Source organism: Triturus cristatus, chromosome 4_2 (assembly GCF_964204655.1).
Source record: "Triturus cristatus chromosome 4_2, aTriCri1.1, whole genome shotgun sequence".
Taxonomy (NCBI): Eukaryota; Metazoa; Chordata; class Amphibia; order Caudata; family Salamandridae; genus Triturus; species Triturus cristatus.
In genome coordinates, this window is record NC_140586.1 from 736,570,180 (window position 1) to 736,594,595 (window position 24,416).

At 51.5% G+C, this 24,416-nt stretch overlaps 1 protein-coding gene across 12 annotated transcripts in view; it reads right to left on the minus strand.

Moving 5' to 3' along the window:
- OSBPL9 (oxysterol binding protein like 9) overlaps positions 1 to 24,416 on the minus strand; it is a 1,355,357-nt gene that overhangs the window by 131,318 nt on the left and 1,199,623 nt on the right. The gene's annotated exons all lie outside the window — the stretch shown is intronic.

Sequence of the window (24,416 nt, forward strand, 5' to 3'; positions counted from 1 at the left end):
TCCTGACCGGGTCCGGTCCTGCATTCAAGCTGAAGTCTCGAAGATGTTGACCCTGGGGGTGATCGAGCCCTCTGACAGTCCCTGGGCCAGCCCCGTGGTCCTGGTCCCGAAGGCAGCGGCCCCCGGTGTCGCCCCCGAACTCCGATTCTGCGTAGACTACCGGGGGCTCAATGACGTTACCCGAGCCGATGCCCACCCCATTCCACAAGCCGACGAACTCATTGACCGACTAGGGGCAGCCCGGTTCCTCAGCACATTCGACCTCACCTGCGGATACTGGCAGATTGCACTCACCGAAGAGGCCAAGGAGCGGTCCGCTTTCTCCACCCCCGATGGGCACTACCGCTTCCGCGTAATGCCCTTCGGGATGAAAAATGCCCCGGCCACTTTCCAGCGACTGGTGAATAGGGTCCTGGCCGGGCTAGAGCCGTTCAGCGCGGCATATCTGGACGACATCGCTGTTTTCAGTTCAGAATGGAGTGAGCACCTCCAGCACCTCCGGAGGGTGCTAACCGCCCTGCGCCAGGCAGGCCTCACAGTAAAAGCCAGCAAGTGCCAGATCGGGCAAGGATCCGTAGTCTACCTGGGGCACCAGGTCGGGAGCGGCCAGGTCGCCCCTCTACAGCCAAAGATCGACGCCATCCTGGCCTGGGAACCACCCATCACCCAAACGGAGGTCCGAGCCTTTCTGGGACTCACTGGCTACTACCGAAGATTCATTCGGGGGTATGGCAGCCTTGTCGGCCCTCTCACAGAACTCACGTCTAAAAGACAGCCAAAGAAAGTGCAGTGGACGGCTGCCTGCCAGGAAGCTTTCGATGCCCTAAAAAAGGCCATGTGTACTGCCCCCATCCTCCAGGCTCCCGACTACGCCAAGGAGTTCATAGTCCAGACCGATGCCTCCGAGCATGGCATTGGGGCCGTCCTGTCCCAAGTGAATGACCAAGGCCTAGACCAGCCCGTCGCCTTCCTCAGTCGGCGGCTGTTGCCCCGAGAACAGAGATGGAGCACCATAGAGCGCGAAGCCTTTGCCGTGGTCTGGGCACTCAAAAAGCTACGACCCTACCTGTTCGGCACCCATTTCAGAGTCCAAACTGACCATCGGCCCTTGCGATGGCTCATGCAGATGCGAGGAGAAAACCCCAAGCTGCTGCGGTGGTCAATCTCCCTCCAGGGGATGGATTTCACCGTAGAACACCGCCCTGGTACGGACCACGCCAACGCTGACGGCCTCTCCCGGTTCTTCCGCCTCAGCGAAGAGAACCCCCCAAGATGATGGGCATGTCTCTCCGGCTTTCAGCTGGGGGGGAAACGTGTTGGACCCGGCCTCGTAGAATGGCCCGACGTGCCCCCGCACCACCGAAACCTGGTACCTGCAGCCCCAAGCACACAGCCCAGCCGACCCTCCCCACCAGGACACACGCACCGACCCGGACATCCCCGTCCATGGCCTCTCCCCTTTCGGCCACCCCGGGCCCGCGTGCCCACTTCATGCACCAAGATGGCCGCCCGGCCCCAGCGCGACCCGGGCCTAGAGGCGCCACTCCGGCTGGAGGACATCACGCTTCCAGGGGATGAGAGAGGGAGGAGCAGTTTCTATCGCACCTCTGAACTCCCCTGGGACGTTGGGTTTCGATCGGCCCTCCGGCCTCCCTGAGGGCTGGCTCCGTGCCTGCTGGGTGTCTGGGACTCCTCCCGACCCGGCCCTGAAAGGATCAAAAGACAATAGCAGGAAATCCCGACAAGCGACCCCCAGGTGACAAGACCCCTGCCTGCACAGACTCCGGACATCAAAGAGGGGTCGACCTATAACAAGGGGTGCTCTGGGTCTGTCCGCAGATTCGACGCTGGAACAACAAGAGCCTGCCGACGTGGTCGCGGCTCCTGAAACTTGGACCCTCCTGAGCCCTGCTGAGTGACTCGCGGCTCCCTGAAGATCATAAGACCTCCGAACTTGTACCTGAGCCTGCTGAGTGACTCGCGGCTCCCTGAAGATCGTAAGACCTCCGAACTTGTACCTGAGCCTGCTGAGTGACTCGCGGCTCCCTGAAGATCATAAGACCTCCGAACTTGTACCTGAGCCTGCTGAGTGACTCGCGGCTCCCTGAAGATCGTAAGACCTCCGAACTTGTGCCTGAGCCTGCTGAGTGACTCGCGGCTCCTTGAAGCTCGTAAGACCTCCGAACCTGTACCTGAGCCCGCTGAGTGACTCGCGGCTCCAACAGACTCTCATGGTCCCGCCGGACCCCGACTACAACAACGTATCCCCCAGCTCGAGGATTGTGAGCTGTGCGCCGGATACGTCCCGGCCTTGAACCTTTACCAGAGACTGTCCCGCTACCCCCTTCCGAGACTCATTGAGCCTGTGCTCACCTTGTACATATTTGCAGTGATAACCTACTTGATAAAGATTGATTTCTAAGAATACCCGGTGTGGTCACTCTGTGTCGTGTGGTGCCAGAAGTACGATCCTAGATACGAGATTCTTCCCCCTGGGGAGTCTCCCGCCAGTGCCCGGCTACGATACTTCGAGGGTGGGTCTCAGGGTAGTCAGAACCCCTTCCAGGCTCCTCTGAGGTCGCCATCTAACAAAGATGAAGTTAGGAAATATTTCACAATAACAAAAGTCAGCTTCTGCGAGGATAAGAGATCGAAAGCAGCAGCCACTGTGTAAGCCAACATTTCACCTCTATGACAACTTCTCCAGTGGCTAGTGTAGATCAATTTAGTGGACAACTAGCAGGCAGAAAGCAGAACTTACCGAACCTGCAGGGCAGCCACTGGGTAAGCCAACATGTCTCCTTAAATAACAACATTTCCAGTGGCTAGAATAGACCACCTCTGTGGACAACTACTAGGCAGAAAGCAGAACTTCCCAAACAAGCTGAGAGATTTCTTAGTTCAGGCACCTCACTATCTCAACAGTACGCATAGAGATTCAGAACTGGCATATTTCTAGAATTTAAAACCTGACCGCATATGCTGGTTTGCAAAGGGAGATCACCCCACAAAGAAACAATTACGGTAGGAAGCTCTGCATAATAAGCTCTCCTCCACGCTGGAGCAACAAAAATTATGGTCATCCTTTAGTTCTTCTTCGACAGAAATATCCATGTAGGAGGTACAAGATGATAGAGAGTAGAACAAGGAACACTTAAGTTCTAAGAAACTCTCTGGAGCAAAACAGATGGAATATAATGTTCTCAGAAGTGAGAAACTAGCTCAATCTGGAGCAAACAGGATCCACCAACTTCTGAACTTCTGATGCAGTATCAACTTGTGGAAGACCACTTCCTGTGATGCATGGGCAACTGCTATCAACTTATTCTTCAGCATCACATAGGTAACAGTGAACAAAAGATATACCATGCCAAAAGGCCCAAAACCAGGTCAGCATGGTATAATTAGAGTGAGAGGGAACCTCCTCTACCCTTTGTTCATACAATGCGTGTCTACAGTATTGTTCATTACGATCTGTAACATTCTTATATAAATCAAATAAAGATAGATGAACAACATGGCCCTGATGATACTCCGCTCTAGGAGTAGGATGTGACTATACTGCTATTTCAGCATACACTATGATGAATTCATCATTGTCCTGATCCCCTGTGTAAAATGTACAAATTATGAGTTCCAGAAGCCTTAAGAAGGAAAACACTTTAAGGCAGGTGTTTGGTCTATAGAGAAACTGACTTATGATGCCTCTTAGTAACTCCAGAGTGGGAAACAATTACTGTACATGTGTGCAGCAGACGGACTCAACAAGATAGATACAACAAATATCCATTTTTAAGACCAGTCTAAGAAACGTAGAAGGTGATATATAAGCTGTAGATGCAAATGGACCTTGTTGATTGAGTCATTATTTTTGTCAAACATCTAGGAACGAGGAATCAGACATGTTTTTCATGTAAAGATCAGTTACCATCATCACTGTTAAAGTTATTTTCGAGACCATGAGGGCTAGGGTCTGAAGGGAATCTAGTAAGTTGGTAGTGCTTGAAACTACCATAAATCACATGAATCATTGTTTATGCATGTGTGCTGGTATATGAAAAGTCATGACCTAGACCATCAAGTTCTCCTTCGATAAGCCCTGCAAAATCTGAACACAAGTCAACATATTAAACTTTCCTACAACACAAAAATATACTGAGGAGGTGGTGATTGAGGACGACATTCATGCTATCTTACATATTTAAAGCCAGAAAATATGTTGAGGGCCAACCTTTCTGGCCTGAAATGCATATTGCTGATACAAATACACATTCACATCCTAGAGAGTCTTGTCATGACAGTTCTCGTACGTGAGCAAGCAGTGGAATTCAATGCGATGAGGCCAGTCCAAGTATGCTTAGTCGCATCCATGCAATCAGGCTCTAACGAGATTGCCTTTCAGGAGGACTGTATGTACATTCTGTGTTATAGGACTTAGTTCTTTGCTTTCCAATGCAGCCATTACTATTGTAGGTTATTTCACAGTGGAGCAAAATGCTAGCACTGAAATGTGAATATAAATTCACACCTGACACATGGGTGCATTAATTACCAAGAGTTCGGGGGCGGAGCTTAGCTTGCAGCGAAGATGGCTGCTTGAGCCCAGAGCTCCGGCGAGCAAAATTACCGATCCTACAATTATCCGGCCATACCCACTTACAAAATACTCCACACCTGCGGCGGCGGCGCTGCGTTTGAAGCGCACCCAGCTGGCGGAATCCGGACCCCGAAGTGTGCGGTGTATTGGCGGCGGGACTTGCGGAAGCCGGAGGAGAGCTGGGCCTGGGATCCTCGGCCTTGAGTTTGGAAGCGGGCGGCTGTACGTAGGCGTGCGTGCGGCTAGGCCTGCGAGGGCTGACCCGGAGCTGGTAACCTTCCCTCTCGGCGCCGAGAGACGACTCCCCGAGGCGCGGACCGCGGCGGTTGGTGCCGATGGGTGAGCGGTGAAGTGGCGGCTATCTGGGGAATTGCAACGCGGGAGCCCGCATGGTGATGCCCGGGCTCACCGCATGACACATTGCCCGCAATTGACCCGCAGACCCTAAGCCCAGCACTGGTGGTGGGCCCGCTGTGCGACGCAACGAAGTAGCGGTAACATACAGGGACATGCTGCCTGGGGCTCGCTGGAGGTGCGGAGCGGCGGCTCCCAATATAACTGCCCCTGACGCGGTCTTCGCTGGCAGATATCCGGGGCGTCATACCGTCGGGGGGGCCGGAGGAGCAACGAAGAAGCGGCAGAGAGGAGAGCCCAAGCGGAATGCACCGACGGCAGGTGCGGTAGTGGCAGAGCGGAGCTCCCTGCATACTGTTGAGCCTGACAGCGTGCGAGGCTGGTGAGTGGTGGCACATCCCGGCGCGGGACCCAGGCTATGAACAGTGCACTGTGAGGAGCAGTGGGGGCTGGCTGGAGCAGTGATACTCGGAGCAGCAAGGCGTGGTGAGTGAGGGCCGGGAGAACTGGCATGTCCGCGACCTAAAGAGGCCGCAAAACAGAGCGGAAGCTGCGGGGGCGGGTGCCGGCTGCCAGGTGGTGCCCACGAGTGAAGGCGGAGGATTGGGGCCCAGCAGAGGGGCGAAACACACAGGTGTGCACGACAGGCGCATACTTGGGAGCCGAGCCGCACTACCACGAAGAGAAGTTCCCCAAGATGGGCAAGACCGACAAATCTCAGCCCAAGTTAACTTTTGAGCAGCGGCGCCCCAGAGCTCAGACGCCGCTGGAGGGGGCGTCGGGGGGTACACCCGCCCCCCCGGGAGAGGAGCCGGATATCCGGGGACTACTACTGTCAATGGAGAAAGGTTTGCAGAGTGGCATCACGTCCCTAGGCGCCAAGATAGACGCTCTATCGTACAGGATGGACCGTATGGGCGAGCGTATTGACAAGAACTCGGAACGCCTGGACAAGTCTGACAGACGCCTCTCGGCAGTGGAGGAAGCACAGACGTCCCTGGATGTAGCCCAGAGGAAGCTCGACCTCCAGATGCAAGTGCTACAAGATAAAACGGAAGACCTAGAGGCGCGTACACGTCGGAGCAACCTGCGCATCACAGGCCTGCCGGAGACGACTTCGACGGGCCGCATGGAATGCTTCGTTGAGAAGCTGCTGATTGAGTTGCTGGAAAAGGAGGTGTTTTCGGGGATGTTCGTCGTGGAGAGAGCGCACAGATCCCTGGGCCCCAGACCCCCGCCGGGGGCGCAGCCTAGGCCGATTATTGCGAAATTACTGAACTACAGGGACAGGGACGCTGCCCTTAGGGTGGCCCGCGAAAAGAAAACCTTAACATACGAGGGGTCGACGAGATCACTCTACCCGGACTTCACAGCCAGAGTGCAGGAAGCCAGACGTCAATTTGCCCCAGCCTAAAAACAGCTACGGGAGTTAGGCTTGGATTATGCGATGCTGTACCCGGCTAAATTGCGTGTTAACAGGCAGGGCGAATTGCATATTTTTCTGGACCCTAAAGCTTTGCAGAAGGCGCTTAAGGACTGGGCTAAAGAGCAGAAGCGGAGCCCAGCGAGGCAGCTGCGGGAAGGCGAGAGAGATGGAGGACTAGACGAACAGGACTGAACCCGGAGGGCAGGCAAGATTGGGTTGAATTTCTGGAATGCAGAGCGTTGTTGGGGTTGCGGTTGGTGTTTGGGTATATCCTGAGGGGATTGGTGTGGCTGTGAGCGGGATGAGAGGGGTTTTGTATATATATTCCCACTGACTGAGTGGTTGCAGGCGAGAGTATACTTGGTGAGTTTATCTGGCCGGGCCCTGGCACGGCGTCCACAGTCTGAGGGGTGTAACCGCATTGTTTATCTGAGGTGGGGAGTGTACGGGAGCTCTCGGGAGCTTAGGACTTGAGTAGCGCTGCGATGCTGCGGTCACTGTAGGCCGCACCATGGTGGAAGGGCAAATATTGGCTCGCCGGACCGGGTGGTTGCCGTTTGGTATTAGGTGCTCTCACACTAGAGAGTGAGCGCTGAGCGACCTCCGCCCGCGAGTGCGACCCACAACTTTGAGGGGGTTAATAAGTTGGGGGTAGGGTGGCAGGTGGTTTAGGGTGCCCAAACATGGGAATCTGCAAGGCCAAGTTGGGGTGGGTCTGCAGTGGGTGGGGGGGTGGGGGTGGGCGGGGTTCTCGTTTGTTTGGTTTTGAGGTTTAACTGTCATTATGCATCGACATGCGCATCTTTAGGCACCTGCTTCAGGAGGCAAAGAGTTGCGGGCGACTCGTGCCCTGGCAAGAATGATGTCCACAAATAGCACAGGCACGTCAGAACGCCTTAGCGCTCTTCGAATTCTGACGTGGAATGTCAGAGGCCTTAACGATCACCGGAAGGTCCGTAAAGTTATTCACTACCTCAAGAGGCATGAGATAGATATAGCGTTCCTACAGGAAACGCATCTCCCCAGCAACAGTCCGATGCTACGCTCAAGGGGGCTCTGCGAGGCTGCATATGCGGCGGGTTTCACGACCCACTCTAGAGGGGTACTGACTTGGGTCAACCCGAGGGCGGACTATAGAACGCAATTACTTGCCACGGACGGCGCAGGCAGGTATGCGCTAACGCGTTTTCAGGGTAGAGGTTTGGATTTACTGCTGGTTAACTGCTATGGACCGAACTTTGATTGCCCAGAATTCTACACTACGTTGGCTAGCACGGTGAGGGACCTAGGGGCGTGGAATGTGCTGTGGGGAGGAGACTTTAATGTGGTTTTGAATCCGGGGAGGGATAGATCAGGTGGCCCGGCAAGGACACAGTCGGCAGCGGCGAAGGCGATAATGCGAGAAATGCTGTGCCTAGACCTGGTAGATGTCTGGAGAACTCACAACCCGGAGCAAGGGGGATTCACACACTATTCGGCACATCACGGTTTGCATACACGCATAGACTACTGGCTGGCGTCCTCTACTCTCCTCCCGCTGGTGCGAACATGTACAGTGTTGCCGCGCACACTCTCTGACCACTCCTCGGTGTTGCTGCTGTTGGCGGCACCCAGAAAGACTGTCCCGCCGTTTCTGTGGCGATTTCCCCATACTCTTGCTGGACTCCTTCTTTAAGGGGGAACTAGCGGAGGCTATCGAGCAGTTCTTTGGAACCAATCTGGGATCCGTAGACAGCTTCCAGACTGTCTGGGAGACCTTTAAGGTTTATATCCGGGGTGTGGCAATGGCCAAGCACTCGGGGGTGTTGCGTGATATCCGCCGGCGGTTGACAACGCTGGAGCGCAAGCTGGGGGACCTTGAGGCTCAACAACTAGGGACGGAGGAGGAGGGACTCACTGAGGAGGTGAAGGCACTCCTGGCGGAATATCATGAGGCTGCGGATGCAGAGGTACTGCACTTGGGGAAGTACGCTACTGCCAGGGCATATGGGGAGGGCGACAGGCCTGGATCGATTTTAGCTAATCTGCTAAAAGCTCGCAGACGCAGGACCGCCATTACTCAGGTCAGGTCGGAGGAAGGGTTGATGCTAACGGAAGAGGACGATATAGTTGCGCGCTTCCAGTCGTACTACACAAAGTTGTATGCTTCTCAGCAGACTGGCATGGAGGACGGTATTGGGGACTACTTGGATTATATCAAGCTGCCGTTCCTCACTAACGAACACAGGGAATTCCTTGCCCTGCTTATTGAGCAGGACGAAATACTGGAAGCCCTGGCGGGCAAAAGTGCCCCGGGAACGGACGGCCTCACAGTTGCTTTCTACCGAGCCTTTATTGATCAGCTCATCCCACACATATCGACTTTGTTTGATGACATGTGCGTAGCGGGGCACATGCCGCCATCCATGAGGGAAGCTCTTCTGGTGGCGATTCCGAAACTGGGTAAGTCGCCGGAGGAATGCAGTTCTTACAGACAGTTATCGCTGTTAAACGTAGACGCTAAGCTATACGCGAAAGTTCTAGCCACTCGCTTGGCCCTGCTCACCCCAGAACTGGTAGCCCCGGAACAGGCGGGGTTCGTGCCCGGCAGGAACCTCACGTATAATCTGAGGACGGTGTTCGGCACCATGCAACATGTACGCCGAGACACGCGCGCGTTAGCAGTCTTCCTCGACATGGAAAAAGCTTTTGACTCGGTAGAGTGGCCATTCATGCAGCAGGTCCTGACAAGAATGGGGCTGGGTCCGGTCTTCCTGCAACTGATCGGGGTGTTATATAGCGGCCCAACTGCGCGGCTGCGAGACCGTGTTACGGATGCGATACCTATTTCGAGGGGGACGAGACAGGGATGCCCCCTGTCGCCTATCTTGTATGCACTGGTGGCGGAACCATTGGCGTGCGCACTGCGGGAGTACCACGGTCTGAGGGGAATTAATTTCCCAACTTATAAGATAGTGGTCTCCACATACGCGGATGACACTCTGCTATACATCAGGGACCCTGAAAATAACCTGGCCCCGGTGCTCCGTGAGGTGGTTCGTTTCGGGGCGCTCTCCGGTTTGAAGGTTAATTGGACCAAATCCATAGCGTTCCCGTTGACGCCGGTCACGGCCCCCTTTGAGATGGAATATCCGCTGCAGTGGACGAACGACGCGGTCCGCTATCTTGGGATCCAGCTACACACGGACCCGGAGGTAGTGCTATCGGAGAATTATGGTAGGGCTATCAGCAAGCTGGAGGAGGACGTGGAGACCTGGATTAAGCTGCCCCTCTCGCTGCTGGGACGTGTCTCCATTATGAAGATGGTGGTGCTCCCCAGGTTTCTGTTCTTGTTTGTTAACATCCCCATGGTGCTGTCGCGCGCCTTCTTTGCTAGGCTGAAGGGCTCCTTGCTGCGGTTGGCGTGGGCGGCGGGCAGGCACGAATCAGCTGGCGGGTCCTGACACTGCCCTACCATCTGGGCGGTCTGGGAGCGCCGGACCTTGAGCTATACTACAGGGTCGCACAGGGGGCTCAGGCGCACAGCTGGATACACGGGGACGGGGCCGTCCCGTACCTTAAATTGGAAACCTTGTACGCAGCTCCGCTTCCGCTCCCTGCTATCATCTTTGAGCCGGTAGATCGCAGAACAGGGTTCCTAGACTCTTTGAACTCAATTCGACATGCCTGGAACTATCTTTTACAGCAAACGCTGGGGGCGCTGCTATACTCACCGGCGATGCCAATCGAATGGGCGCTCTGGCTGGCCCCCTGTAGGGAAGAGGGGGTGGTGCGGTCACTCAAAGCGCTGGGTGTACACACAATGGGGGACATGTTCGCGGACGGCGTAGTTAAGCAGTGGGAGGAGGTGGCCACGTCAGTGGGGGGTGGCACGCAGCTGCAACGCTTCCAATACCACAGAGTCCGACATGCATGGAGGCAGCTGCTGGGGGGCGACATGGCGGAACCGCCGGAAGTCCCGGAGCTGCCTTTTATTATTAAGAACAAAAGCCCCCAGGGATTGATCTCTCAGCTATACCGCACGGCGCTGGCGCAAAGATCGCAGGGGTACACTAAGGCCCGACTGGCCTGGCAGAGAGATCTCGATAGTGCAATTGACGACGCCATGTGGGCATACTGCTGCACGGGGATATGACGCATCTCCTTGCACGGCAGACACAGGCTGGTACATTTCAAATTCATAAATAGGACATATTACACCCCGAAGCGACTACATCGTTATGGCCTGCGCGACGAGTCGGCATGTGAAAGATGCAGGCACCCATTGGCCGACTTTATACACCTTGCGTGGCACTGCCCGGGCATACGTAGCTTTTGGGAGGCTGTCCATCAGCAGATTGCGGGAGTGGCGGAGGTGAAGTTGGCTCCGGACCCGGCGGTGGCCCTGTTGGGACACTCCAGAGCGGTGCCGAAGGCGGCGCGGCGATTGGTGGACATGGGGATGCTCATTGCGAAACGACGAGTCGCGCTGTGCTGGATGAGAGGCCCCTTGCCCACAGTGGCACAGTGGAAACGCAATGTACTCTACTGTTGTACTCAGACAGAGAGGTTCAGTGAGCTACTGCCGCCGCGCAGTCTGCCCAAAAACTTTTGGGGGCTATATGCAGAATACATAGGAAGGGGGGGGCATGGAGACAGACAGTGAGCAGGGGAGGACCGGCTTGGAGGACGACGGGGAGAGGGCTCCAGGGGAGAGTGCAGGTGGGATGGAGGCATAAAATCCGCGTTGGAGTGCACAGACTCTAGGCGCAGCAGTCCCTTAGGGGCGCATCACGGCGACGAGGCGCAGGTCGGCTGGGGATGCACTATTCTATACACGGTTGCTGCAAGAGTTCATGAATGTGGGGGCGTGTCCTAGTCTAGCAGCTTAACACACACTGGAGCTGAAATAGAGATGAAATTTACGAGGGAGATTTAGTACAATGGTTAGTGTGGGTCACCTGCTTATTGGGCTTTGTGGATGTACTGACCTAGAGAATGGTCAGTGCCTCCAGTAACCGAGTCAATCGACAGCACTGGTGAGGGAGTGGAGCACCCCCTTAAGAAGGAAAGATTATGCTCCTCTGACTGTCAGTGGAGGCGAGGCGGTGTGCTGGAGAGCTGAGGTGTACTCAGCAGCCTCCAGCAACAAGGACTGCCTGCAGAGGAGAGAAAACGGACTTGTGTCACATAGATAAGTAAAGGATATCTAACTGAACGGCTAAATGGGGTAGATCGCTGAGGTAAGAGGCATTGAGACTGGCAGGAGGCACTGCTGCAGCGATATTGTGAGGGTACAGAAAGAAGGGCTATGAAGACCCACAAGGGAAGACAAAAGACCGGCATCAGAGAATGGGAGTACTCTCCCCTCCAATATGGGATACACAGCGGAGCATGGGGCACAGTAGGCTGTGACAGGAATCAAACAGGGCAAAAAGAGCACATAAAACATTACATAACTCATAGGCACAAGAGAGAAACATTAGCCTAGGAGCACAAAAACAAACAGGACGCGCTTACAAAAAAAAATAAACTGGAAAAGTTTGACTGAATTGTCCTAATGGTTATGAAGGCACCTAATCCATCAATGTACCAAATTAGCATGGTGAAAGCATTGGGGGGGGCAGAAGGCTTTCAAGTCGTTGAGGGAACCCCAATACACGAAAGAACATAAAACTATATTGTCTAATGTTAGCTTTGGGGAATTGATGCTTATTGAGTTTTAAGAACAAATATTCATCTTGGAAGAAGTTATCAACATAGACAGTGAAAGAAAGACGAAACCCATCCAACAGAACAGAGTGGCCAAGTTTGCCTCCTTTGGGATAGAACCCCCAAAAATACTCCTGATGAGCAACAGGAAACCAAAGATGACACAGCCAATGCTGCATCTGATGTAACACAATATTACATTGAAGGAGCTGCTACTAGCAGTGCATGAAATAAAGAATATACTTGAACATAAAATGTGCACAATGAATATTGAAGAATATCTCCATTCAAACAAAGTTTAGGAAAAACAGCGAAAGAGTGGGATTGAACAAACGTAAATCTCGCAGATGCAACTATGATGGTACTCAATGATATGGTAGACATAATATAAAATGATAACATGAGAAATATTATTGGAATTGTGAGCATATCGAAGAAAGGTTGAAAGCCCAAGCATTCAATTGTTTGAGGAAGACTTGATGCCCAGTGCAATGAAACAAAGAACTGGCCACCGTATTTACAGTAGAGAGGACACAGCGCCCCACAGAACTCAATCCAGAGTCTTCTGGCATAGCTCTTCTGTGCCAGTGGGGAGGGTGGGGGGGCGAAGGGGGACACTAGCTCTAACTTGGCGCTAGAAACTGTAGGAGGCTGGCTCAGTATATAGTGTCCACCTATGGTGAGGCACCATGCACTGAGTCCAGGCAACCCTTAGTGATAGTGTTAAGGTTCCAGAACACCAGAGCTCACAAGGGGTAGCTGTGGAGAGCAGCTAGGCTTATTCACGAGGAGTGTAAAGCAAGTGCATGTACCACTATAGTCACTCAGTAATCTTTTTACACAAGAAAGGACCACACCAGGTGCGTATAAAAATAAGTTTTATTTATTAGTACACACTAGACACTAATTAGTACATCTCCTTCCCGGAGATATCAACTACACACAAGAAATACTTTAGAAATAAGTAAGTAGAATAGAACCAGTAAGTAGAATAGAACCAGAAGGACGGTCACCCAGGCCCTCGTCAGCAGCAGACTGGACTACGGCAACGCCCCCTACGCAGGAACCGGCCAAACTCCAGAAAAGACTCCAGCGCATACAGAACGCATCCGCACGCCTCATCCTCGGCATTCCCCGCCACACCCACATCACCGCCCACCTGAAACACATGCACTGGCTCCCAGTCAACAAAAGGATCACCTTCAAGCTCCTCAACCACGCTCACAAAGCTCTCCACAACGCTGGACCAGCATACTGCAACAAACGTCTCACCTTCTACACCCCAAACCGCCAGCTTCGCTCTGCCGACCTCACCCTCGCCGCCATCCCACGCATCCACAGCACTTCCACCGGCGGCATGTCCTTCTCCTACCTCGCTGCCAAGACATGGAACACCCTACCCACACAGCTGCGTCTGACCCAGGACCTGCTGACCTTCAGGAGACTCCCCAAGACCTGGCTTCCAAGATGGCGCCTATATACATCTACCTTGTTTTAACCTTTTTTGACCTATTCCAGTTGTCTGGATATGACGTCATCACAACTAGCGGGCGCGCTCAATCAGGAGCCGACCAATGGCGCCACAGGTGATATAAATTAGAACACTTTGATGATGGATGCCCGATGAAAAAGGAATCCCCGGGGGACCGCTTAAGTGAGAGGTAAGATACGCGGATCGTTTGACGATTCTTCATGCCCCATAGGAGGGTTGTTTGCAAATTAACAGCCATATCGGCAATACCATATGAGTGATAGTACATGCAAAGCGCGAGCTCTTCACACATTGCTACTATAGCTCATAGTAATAGTTATGGGTATGTGCACCATGGGATCTGTGAAGTGTGATTGTGACTACACAGGGATAAACGGGTCGGTTCTTCTAGATTGACACTTATCAACTGTAGAACAATCGGTTAGCACCCTGATGCCCTAGTAGTAATTTGCGTATCTTCCGCTTTTCGTTTTAGTCTCCCACAGCACGTGTCCTGTTCAGGGAGCCAGCTATATATAAAGAAGCTAAGCCCCGGGAGCCATAAGATTGACATGCCGCCTAATAAGTTCTGAGTCAACCTACATCGAAGAAGGACTAACTAGAGGTATATGCCCCCACATTCTATTCCCCTAGGCAGCTTGATGCATAAGGGAAATATGTCGGTGACTATTATTACCTAATATGCCAATAGACCGCCTGTTCACTGCGCTCTCTCATCTACATATAGGCCGCACATGCCGGAATACCTATACCACCTTGGTGTAACTATAGAGAATAATCGAAGCTAATATCGGTGGCAACACCCAGGAGGATAGCCAGGATAATTTCCCCTGATAAAGATTGGAATAACTAGAGGTATTCCACTCCATATTCCCAAATGCGACATCACATGGCCATTAAATGCATTTGGAGGCAATATGCAAGGGGACCATATGTGTATAAAACCTCTCTAATGTATATTTTCTTCTCCTCTAATAGACAGAGTGGTCAGGAGAGAATCTCTACCTCACCTCACTTAGATCGAGAATTTGCAATATAAAATGGTGGCCCTTGCACTTATGAGGAATCCAGAGACATATACATGAAGACTGCGATCAGCAGGTAATGACTCTTATTATGAGATACTATCAGTGTCCCATAGGCACGTACCTCATGATCTTGTGACAATATTAGGACACATTCGCACTTCGCAATATTACGATAACCGACGGATTTGTCCTACTCGTTTTATTATTTTGTAGACAGCTGAGAGATTTGATTTTAGGAAACCAGGCTCTGCAGTGATATAGTCATCAACAAGCTACTATCGTATGACCAGAGCATCCATTTATGTTTAGAATTCTTGCTTTGCAGCAGTTACAGGTAATGAGTAACAGGCTTTGTTCTTTCAACACTAGGAGCATGTTCTACCTAAGGGAAAGGAATGTACTGGCAGGATGTATAACTAATACAATTCCTTTTCCCTCGGATATTTATAAATATCTTGCTTCTTTTCCATACACATTTTTGTCCTTTATTAATTTTTAACATAATCTTGAGGTATGCTCACCTCTTATAGATCTATTGATATTTAATGCCGTCTATGATTCAGTCTTGTCTTCTATGACCCACACATGTTGGTGTGTGTACAAATGCCACTAATTGCACACTAGAGACAACACCAGTCTTTGAAAATGCTCAGTGGTGGTACATTCGCTTGTTTTTATTGCGTGTATATATATTAGGAGAAATGCAAGATATCTCCTTGGGCTTTTGATAAAATGAGAATAGCAAAGTTTCATTATTCTTCACGTTGACATTTCAGACCAGTTCCCCCTCCTCCCACCCGTTATAACTTAGGAAATAACAGGTCCTGAAGAAGATGGATTATGAATTATAATATTCCATTGAAACGTATATCGACCAGCTAGAATGACACACCTCAGCTATCAGCACAGCAATCGAGGGCTGAGTTCATCGCCCTGATTTTTCCATCTGTGCATTCAGTGTTGTCCTGGGGTGTAGAGTGTGTGTGTATTGTGTGTAAGGGATGTGGTTGTAGATCAGATAGAGGTGTGTCTGTGTGTGGGGATGTGTATAATGTAATTGTTTAGTCATTTGGTATTTTACATGTGTTGTAATAAATTGTGAAACGTATTGCATTTGAATAATGATAAACAATGACACTTTTGAAAAAATTGTAATATTTATTGCTAAGAATTATGTATCTTTTTTCGATGAAAAATACCTGATAAATAATCAAAAAAAAGAAAAATATGAAATAAAATTTGTAATAATGACAAATGGTTTTTTGTGTGGAGAATATTATTTTCTGATGCCCTTTCTCTGAGCTGTATTTAGCCATTAATCAAATAAATTTAGGTCTAGAGGGAATTCTCTTTTTGTAGTGTTTTGATTACCTTTCCCCTGTTCCCTGACCTGACAAGTAATCTTTTCTAGGGGGTTGCCTCGCTAATTCTTGTTCGAGCAGTAGCTGCACCCCTACCCCCCCCCCCCCCAGCACCTTGAGACCCTCACGGGTGATTAGAGCGCTATACAAATGATTGATTGATTGATTGACTGAATAGAAAAACACATAGTGCCCAACCGAGGGGCAAAACAATATACAAAATAGTGGAATGTGAGGTAAGTACCAAAACAGGACTAGTACCCAAAGATGGAGGACCCCAGAGGAAACACGAAACCACCCAAGGTGAATAGTCATGGACTCCGAGGCGCCCAGGTCCAGAGTAGTTACACAGGGTTAAAAGTCCAGAGGTTAACACAGTAAGTCGCGGTTGGAATTTTACAGTTCTAGGACCCTTCCAAAAAGGCCCTGAAGAAACCACTTGGATCAAGGAAGGTTGGAGAGCCACCCCACTCGTGGATACTCCAGGAACCAGGATACCTACACCAGGGAGTCCAGGTATATTTGGATGAAATGGAGTCGGAAACCCCATTAGACGCCAAAGGAGGTTCATGGAAGATCAGCAGCTATAGCGTCTCGTGGACCAAACCAGTGGAACCAGGATGTGGAATCCAGACGAGAACAACCTGAAACCAGAGGGGACAGAGTCCAAACCACCCGAAGGGGACTAGGAGGCATAGAAGCACAATACCAGCCCTGGTTGAAGGTTCTTGCTGTAGCACTGTGAGGTTGTAGTAGCAGCTGTGGAGCCCACGCGATGAAGCAGGAGCACAGGAGCAGTCCACAAGCTGTCCCACGCCAGTCAACGGATGCAGGAGGACCAGTGACCATCAGGACCACCAACAAGCTGTGGCAAACGCAAACAATGGTTTGTGGGGAAAGTTACTGTGTTGCAGACCAGCAAGTTCTGTGGGACTAACTAAGTAGGGGTAAGTCATGGCCAGCCCGCAGCATACAGGAGAGCTTGCAGGAATCAATGGAGGCCCCTCGAGGACCCTCTGGCAGCAGGCACAGGGAGTCTCATGGAAATCTCGACAGCAAACAGGAGATGAAAGCCCACGATGAAGAGGATGCAGGCAGGACGTTGTTCTTGGAGCTGTGCAGTGCTGGAGGCTGGGACGCCTTGGAGCTTGAAGATCTCTTGTGAGGAGAACCAACAACCATTGGTAACGACAAACAGACGCGGTGCAGAGGGAGGTGGTTCTCGTAGGCGGTCCCGTTGGAGAAGGATTACAGTTGCTAAAGTTGTAGAGAAGACTGGTCGGGCCTCTGGAAAACCAACAAATCACCATCTGTGTTGCAGAGCTGGGCGATGTCCGTGGCACAACAGGATCAGCAAACAGGTTGTAGACAGAGGTGCCTGAAGATGCAGGGAAGTGACTCCTTTACTCCAAGGGAGATTACTTCTGGCTAGGATGAAGGCTGCATCCTTGGGGACTCGGAGGATGCATGGCCAGGGAGTTGCAGTACTTGGAAAAGCACAGGGATGAAGATGCAGCACTGGCATCACTCAACTCCTCTCGCCAGCCGGTCAGTTAGAGGGTCAAGAGGTCACTCCCAGTCCTCATCACCCTCCTCTGGCTGCCACTCAGGGCGATAGGGAATGCCAGGGATGAACAGTGGTATAAAAGTACCCTCCGGTGCCGGTACTGACGTCGGTCCGGCACCGGGTTCAAGTCAGAGGTGAGACCGGGGTGGACGCTGGTTGGGGGCACCACAGGTGTGGGGGGTGTCATCACTGGAATTGGCACCGGGGAAGGTACTGTGAGGTCCACCGGTGCAGATCCGGATCCAGGCCTGGATCTTTGGGGGCCCTCTTGCACCGGGGCCAGAGCCGCCGGCATCGAAGGCCAAGGGCCGCCATCCCAGTCTATTGGGCCCAAAGGCGCGCCTGCGGAGTCGGGCTGTCCAAAGACGCTGTGCAGCGCTTCGTAAAATGCACAAAGCAGGGCAGGGAACACTCCAGCTTCGGGAAAGGGAGGGAAGCACGGAGCTCTCCCAGCGGGCTCCGAAGATGGAGAACAACTAAGCTCTGGGTCCCAGGTCGCGATGGACAGGGAGAAGGTGAAGAGTGACAATGCTTCTTCGCCTTCTTCTTGTGCTTTGACTTACTCGGTGAGAGTGAAGACTTCAAGGACGAGTGGTAGTGACTCCATGACCGGTCCCCAATCTTCCTCTTGACAGGGTCCTCGAACGACGCGGAGCAGGCTGCTGGGCCTCCAAAATCTTACGGGACTACATCTGCAAGGTTCATGGCCCGGCAGTCGGAGCACGACTTCGGGTCATGGTCGCGCTCCGGACACCAGAGGCACACGAGGTGCGGATTGGTGACTGACAAGCTTGTGACTGGAAACACAAGGCTTGAAGCTGGTCCGAAGATGGGACATCCCTCGTGCAACAGGAGTCGAAGACAAAAAAGATGTCGACAAAAAGTCGAAAAAGTTTAGTCAAAAAATGACTAAGGGGCACGCTCTCTCCAGATCTGCGCTGGCTGGCACAGAAAAAGAAAGAATTGACATCACAAGCAGTGGCGGCGTCTAAGTAGATACCGCGACGTCATCCTGGCAACCACGACGCCGACGACAGATGCGGAGGTGACCGACGCCACCTACCGACGCGCAGGGGTACTGCTACAAAAAATATTTAGCCGGATCCAGTCTGACGCCTGGGAGTAATTCTAAGGTAAGTAATCTTTAACTAGAGTCTCTTTCCGATAGGTCATACATACATCCATTATTAAAGAAAACAAACCTGGACCCACATGACCCTAACAACTAAAGACCGATTACAAATGCACCTTTCCTGGGCAAACGGAAAGAAAGAGCAGTATTCACCCAGACGTCACAATTCATTGAAGATAACTCCATACTTTCTGACTTCCAAACAGGATTCTGTCCAAAAGAGGTACATAATCTGACCTCATCGCCATCTGGGATGACCTTAAAAACCCAGTAGAGTGGAAATGGTTGCTGCACTACTTTTCTTGGACCTTCCAGAAGCTTTTGACAGATGACCATGACACACTAATCCAAAGACTCGATTAAGCAGGCATAGAGGGGACTGCTCTCGGTTGGATCACATTCTACCTTCAAAACGGAACAAATGTCATCCACACTCCCCCTTCCTCACCCTAACTGTACTTCACAAAAGCAGGGGTTCCACAAGGCTCTATCATCTCACCTAGGCTTTTTAACATCTGCATTAAGTCATTACCAGCAATGATAAATACATCTCAGCTCACATGCTATACTTATGCAGATGAGACACAAATACTTCTTAAACTGGAAAGCCCTAAAGAAATTGGAAATTCAAGCATCTTCAGTTGCCTCAGACACGTTGGTCAGTTTATGAAATGGATTCATCTCAAATTGAATTCTTCGAAAACTGAAACACACACATGTGAAGACTGGAAACATTATGACCCACTTTGCTCCTGGCATGACGATCTGGGACCACCTTCTTAGGTATCCAAGGAAGTAAGAAACCTTGGAATTACCATCGACTCTGTGAAACATCTTCCCCCACCTAGGATTTCCACAAAAGGGCCAAGCTACTATCTCTCTTGTAGTGTCTAAATGCCAGACAACTAAAAAGCCACATTCCCACATCTCCCTTGCCTTGAGGGCTCTATATTGGTTACCGGTTGCCAGAAGATCCACCTTCAAGCTACTTTGTATCACCCACAAAGAAATAAAAGGAACAGATCAACTTTGCATCAGGAATAAACTCACCAAATACACACTATAAAGGACCCTTCGCTCCAGATTAGCACCATGCCTCAAAATCACAGTATTTAAGCACAGAATCCATTGGTTGTACATCTTTCTCTGTTCAAGAGTTGCGGCTAGCCCCCTACATAGTTGGTACCAGCAATGCTTTGTCAACGCCAAAGCAGTCAGTCATGGCTAGTTGTAAACAGAGAACTCTGATGTTGAGGCTGATGGGAGTATGAGTGCCTCAGTGAGTTAACGATAATAAATTTAAATTAAAATATATTCCCCCACTTGTATTCGCTGGCTCGCCTCCGGTCCTCCTTCTTCAGTCCCTCCGTGCTGAACTGAAGGTTGCAGCAGTTCTCCACACCAATCCAAACGCTGCTCTCATGCTGCTGCTAATGTTAGCAGCATGAGAGCAGCACCAGGATTGGCTGAAACTGGGTCCCTCGATGTTCCAGCAGGCATTGGGGATCTGTGCCTGCTCTTCACCTGTCTTAGACAGCTGAGTGGAGAGGTTTACACTGCATGTCAGGCAAGCCGTCGCAAGACAGCCAGCAAAAATGACATGCGCAGTATAAACTGGTGAAGTGACTACCACTCCCCTGCTGCCAGTCATCAGCAGCAGCCCCACTCCTAAACAGGGCTCAGCTGAGGAAAGATAAAAATAAAATGGTAGTAAATTAATTTTATTACCATTTCATTTATCATCATTTGCGGTGCTGGCAGAAGGGGTGGGGGAGATGCTCCTTTGCCCTAAAGGGCGGGCATCTGATGCTGTTCAAGCAGCCAAACTACTGAATTTATTACCTGCAAACATAAAACCCATGGATAACTATCTTATCTTCAGACGACTACTCAAGAGTTCTCTTTCCTACATGACCACCATACTCAAACGCAAATGAACAGCATATGCCTTTGCATGTAAACATGTATAATTTGATTGTATGTATGTATTTAGATATGTGCATCTCTTTGCACAAATAAACATACCACTATGGTTTAAAAATATATAGATATTCATTAGGTCTGCTTAACAAATGTGCATATTACTTAAGGTTAAAATACATACATATTTTATGCTTGACATGTGTGTAGGTCACTGCATAGTTTTCATAGAACTTATTTGATTAGATGTTTATGGGTCTCAGTTATATCGTGTCTATCACAATTTGTAAATATGATCATAACCATTGTATCTATAAGTGCTTCACTATTGAAATATTGAGGAACATATACAAATAAAATAAATATAAATAAAAAAAATACACAAATTTAGATTTACCTACAGCAATACTTGAAAGTATATTTTTCTACCTATTTATCCATAAATTCACATATGGAACTTTATACAATACAACTTTAGATCTCTATTATTTTCCTTTTACATGTATACTCTTTCTATGTAGCTATGCATCTATATGTTTATTTCTTTAACCCTACTCTAGAAAAAAAGCCTGCAACTCCTTCCAATGCACTACTCTATGTCTCATCCTATTCCTCTCTCACAATATCCTCCAACACCACACTCTTACTCACATCAATCATCAATCAATCAGGGGTTTGTTAAGCGAGACTACTCACCTGTAAGGGTCTGAAGGTGTTGGGGGGGGGGTCGCAGGTTCCAGTCCATCAAGGAGGGGGTCTGACGAAGAGACAGATTTTGAGGTTTCTTGCGAAGATGGGGAGTGATGTTATCTGTCTGAGGTGGAGTGGAAGGTCGTTCCAGGCTCTGGCCGTGTGGAAGGAGAAGGAGCGGCATCCCGCTCTGGTCTTTCTGGTGCTGGGGACCGCGGCATAGGAGAGCTGGGCTGATCGTAGGGTTCTTTGGGGTGCGTGGAATTTGAGTCGGCTGTTCAGGTATGCTGGTCCGGTGTCGTGGACGGCCTTGTGAGCGTAAGTTAGCATCTTGAAGGTGACTCTAGCTTCGATGTGGAGCCAGTGGAGTGACCAGTCTTGCGGCGGCGTTTTGGATGTTCTGTAGCTTGCGGTGAGGTTTGTGTTTATTCCGGCATGAAGTGCATTGCCGTAGTCGAGCCTGCTGGTGACCAGGGCGTGAGTGACGGTCTTTGTGTTCGAGGGGGATCCATTTGAAGGTCTTACGGAGGAGGCAGAGGGTGTGGAAGCAGGAGGACGAGACGGAGTTGATCTGGCGGTCCATTTTGAGCTCCGAGTCCAAGATGATTCCCAGGTTGCCTGCGTGGTCCGTGGGGGTGGGCGGGCTTCCAAGGGCGGGGGGCCATCAGGTGTCGTTCCAGGCGTCGGGGTTTGGGTCCAGGATGGGTACTTCCGTTTTGTTGGTGTTTAGTTGTAGGCAGCTGTTTTTTTCATCCATTTGGCCACGGCTTCCATGCCTTCTCGAAAGTTGTGTCTGGCGGTGTTTGGTTCGTTGGATAGGGAGAGGATGAGTTGGGTGTCGCCTGCGTATAACCCAGTTTTGAGTCCGTAGGTCCTGACGGTGGGGGCGAGCGGAGCCATGTAGACGTTAAAGAGCATAGGGCTGAGGGAGGAGCCCTGGGGGACTCGGTAGGTGTAGGGTCCGAGTGGAAAGAGGGGAGTCTGACCTGCTGCGTTGTGCCGGAGAGGAAGGAGCGGATCCAGTCGAGGGCCTTGTCTTGGATCCCTGCGTCATGGAGTCTGCGTATTAGGGTGCGGTGAGAGACTGTGTCGAACGCCGCTGAGAGGTCGAGGAGGATGAGGGCTGCTGTTTCTCCTTTTTCCAGTAAGGTACGGATGTCGTCTGTTGAGGCAAGGAGTGCGGTTTCCGTACTGTGGTTTTTTCTGAAACCGGATTGGAAGGAGTCAAGGATGTCGTGCTCTTCGATGAATGTGGCGAGTTGGCTGTTGATGGCTTTCTCGATTACTTTCGCTGGGAACGGGAGCAGGGAGATGGGTCTGTAGTTTTTGAGGTCGGTGGGGTCCGCCGAGGGTTTCTTCAGGAGGGGGTTGATCTCAGCGTGTTTCCAGTCGTCAGGGAATGAGGCGGTTGCCAGGGAGCGGTTCATGGTGTGGCAGAGCATGGGTGTGATGGTGTCGGCGGCTCTGTTGAAAATGTGGTGGGGGCAGGGGTCCGTGGGGGGCCCCCGGAGTGGATTGACTTCATCGTCTTCAGTATGTCTTCGGTGGTGAGGGCTGTCCAGTTGTCGATCGCTGGCATCAGGTTGTCGGGGGTGGTTGGTGAGGGTTCAGTGTGTTGGTTGTCTTTGTTGAAGTTGTCATAGATGTTCTTGATTTTGTGGTGGAAAAAGGTGCTGAGTTTGTCGCAGAGGTCTTATGAGAGAGGGATGACAGTGGACTCGCTGGTGGGTTGGGCAAACTCCTTGATGTTGTTGAAGAGCTCTTTGCTGTTGTGTGCATGAGTTGAGATTCTGTCTTCAACCGCTTTTTTCCTCGTTTTTCTGATGAGTTGGTGGTGGGCGTTGGTGGCGGCTCTGAAGTTGTTGTGGGCTTCTGTGGATTTGGTGTTCCTCCAGGCCTTTTCGAGGCGGCAGCTAGAGCATCTGGACTCTCGAAGTTCAGTGGTGAACCATTTAGCTTTCTTGGTGTGGGTGTTGTTTTTCTTGAGGGGGGCTATGGTGTTGGCGCTGTCGGAGATCCATCTGTGCAGGGTTCGGGCTGCGGTGTTGGGGTCGTCGTTTTCCGCGATGGTTGGGGTGGAGTTGCTGAGTGATGAAGTTAGCTGGTCTTCGGTAATTCTGGTCCAGTTTCTTCGTGGGAGAAGGAGCTGGTGTCTGTGGATGGTGGGTGTTCTGAAGGTGAAGTGGACACATCGATGGTCAGTCCATGGTAGTTCGGTGGTGTGGCTGAAGGTGATGGAGTTTCCTGTTGTGAAGAGGGGGTCGAGGGTGTGTTCTGCTGAGTGCGTGGGTTCGGTCACGATCTGGCGGAGTCCAATGTTGTCCAGGAGGTATGTGGTGCTGGGGTCCAGTTGGTTGTCGAGGTGGAAGTTGAGGTCTCTCAGTTGGGTGTAGTTGGTGAACGCGATGGCATGTGGGGATGGCATGTGGGGATGTCCGTGATGGAGTTGGCGAAAAGTCCGCAGGGTCCAGGGGGTCAGTAGATGAGGGTGACTCGGAGGGTGGAGGTAGGGCTGGCCAGTATCTTTAAGTGAAGGTGTTCCATCAGGTCTGTGGGCTCGTCGGGGAGTGCACTCAGGCGGAGGGTGGATTTGTGGACGATGGATATTCCTCCTCCCGGGCAGGTGGGGCGGTCCTTCCTGGAGATCTTGTATCCTTGGGGAATGGCGATGGCGATGTCTGGTCCCAAGGTGGTGTTGGTCCAGGTTTCAGTAAAGAATGCTACATCCGGGGTGGTTCTGTCGAGGAGGTCCCAGATTTCAGTGGCGTGTTTGTGGAGGGATTGGACGTTGAGGAGGATGCATTGCAGGGTCTTCGGTTCTGTTGTGTTCTTGCGGGCGGGTTGCACTGGGTTCGTGGTCTTGGTGTGCCGGCAGCGGTGACAGCTGAAGGGTCCGTGGGTGTCAGCTGGTGATGCTAGATTGCAGTTGTTGTTGCGGCCTGGGTTGAGAGCGTGGAGTGCGGCTGAGTCTTAGCGTTGGCGGTGCAGAGATTCAGGGTTGCAGTCGGGTGTGGATGGGTGCAGACGGGCTTGCCTTTGGCGTGGCCGCTGCACGGCTGGACAGCTGGGAGCGGGGAGCGGGGAGCTGGATTGGGCCGGTCACACTGGTCGTGCTGGGGGGGAGGGGGCAGGAATACTGGCTGAAAAAGGCAAAAACC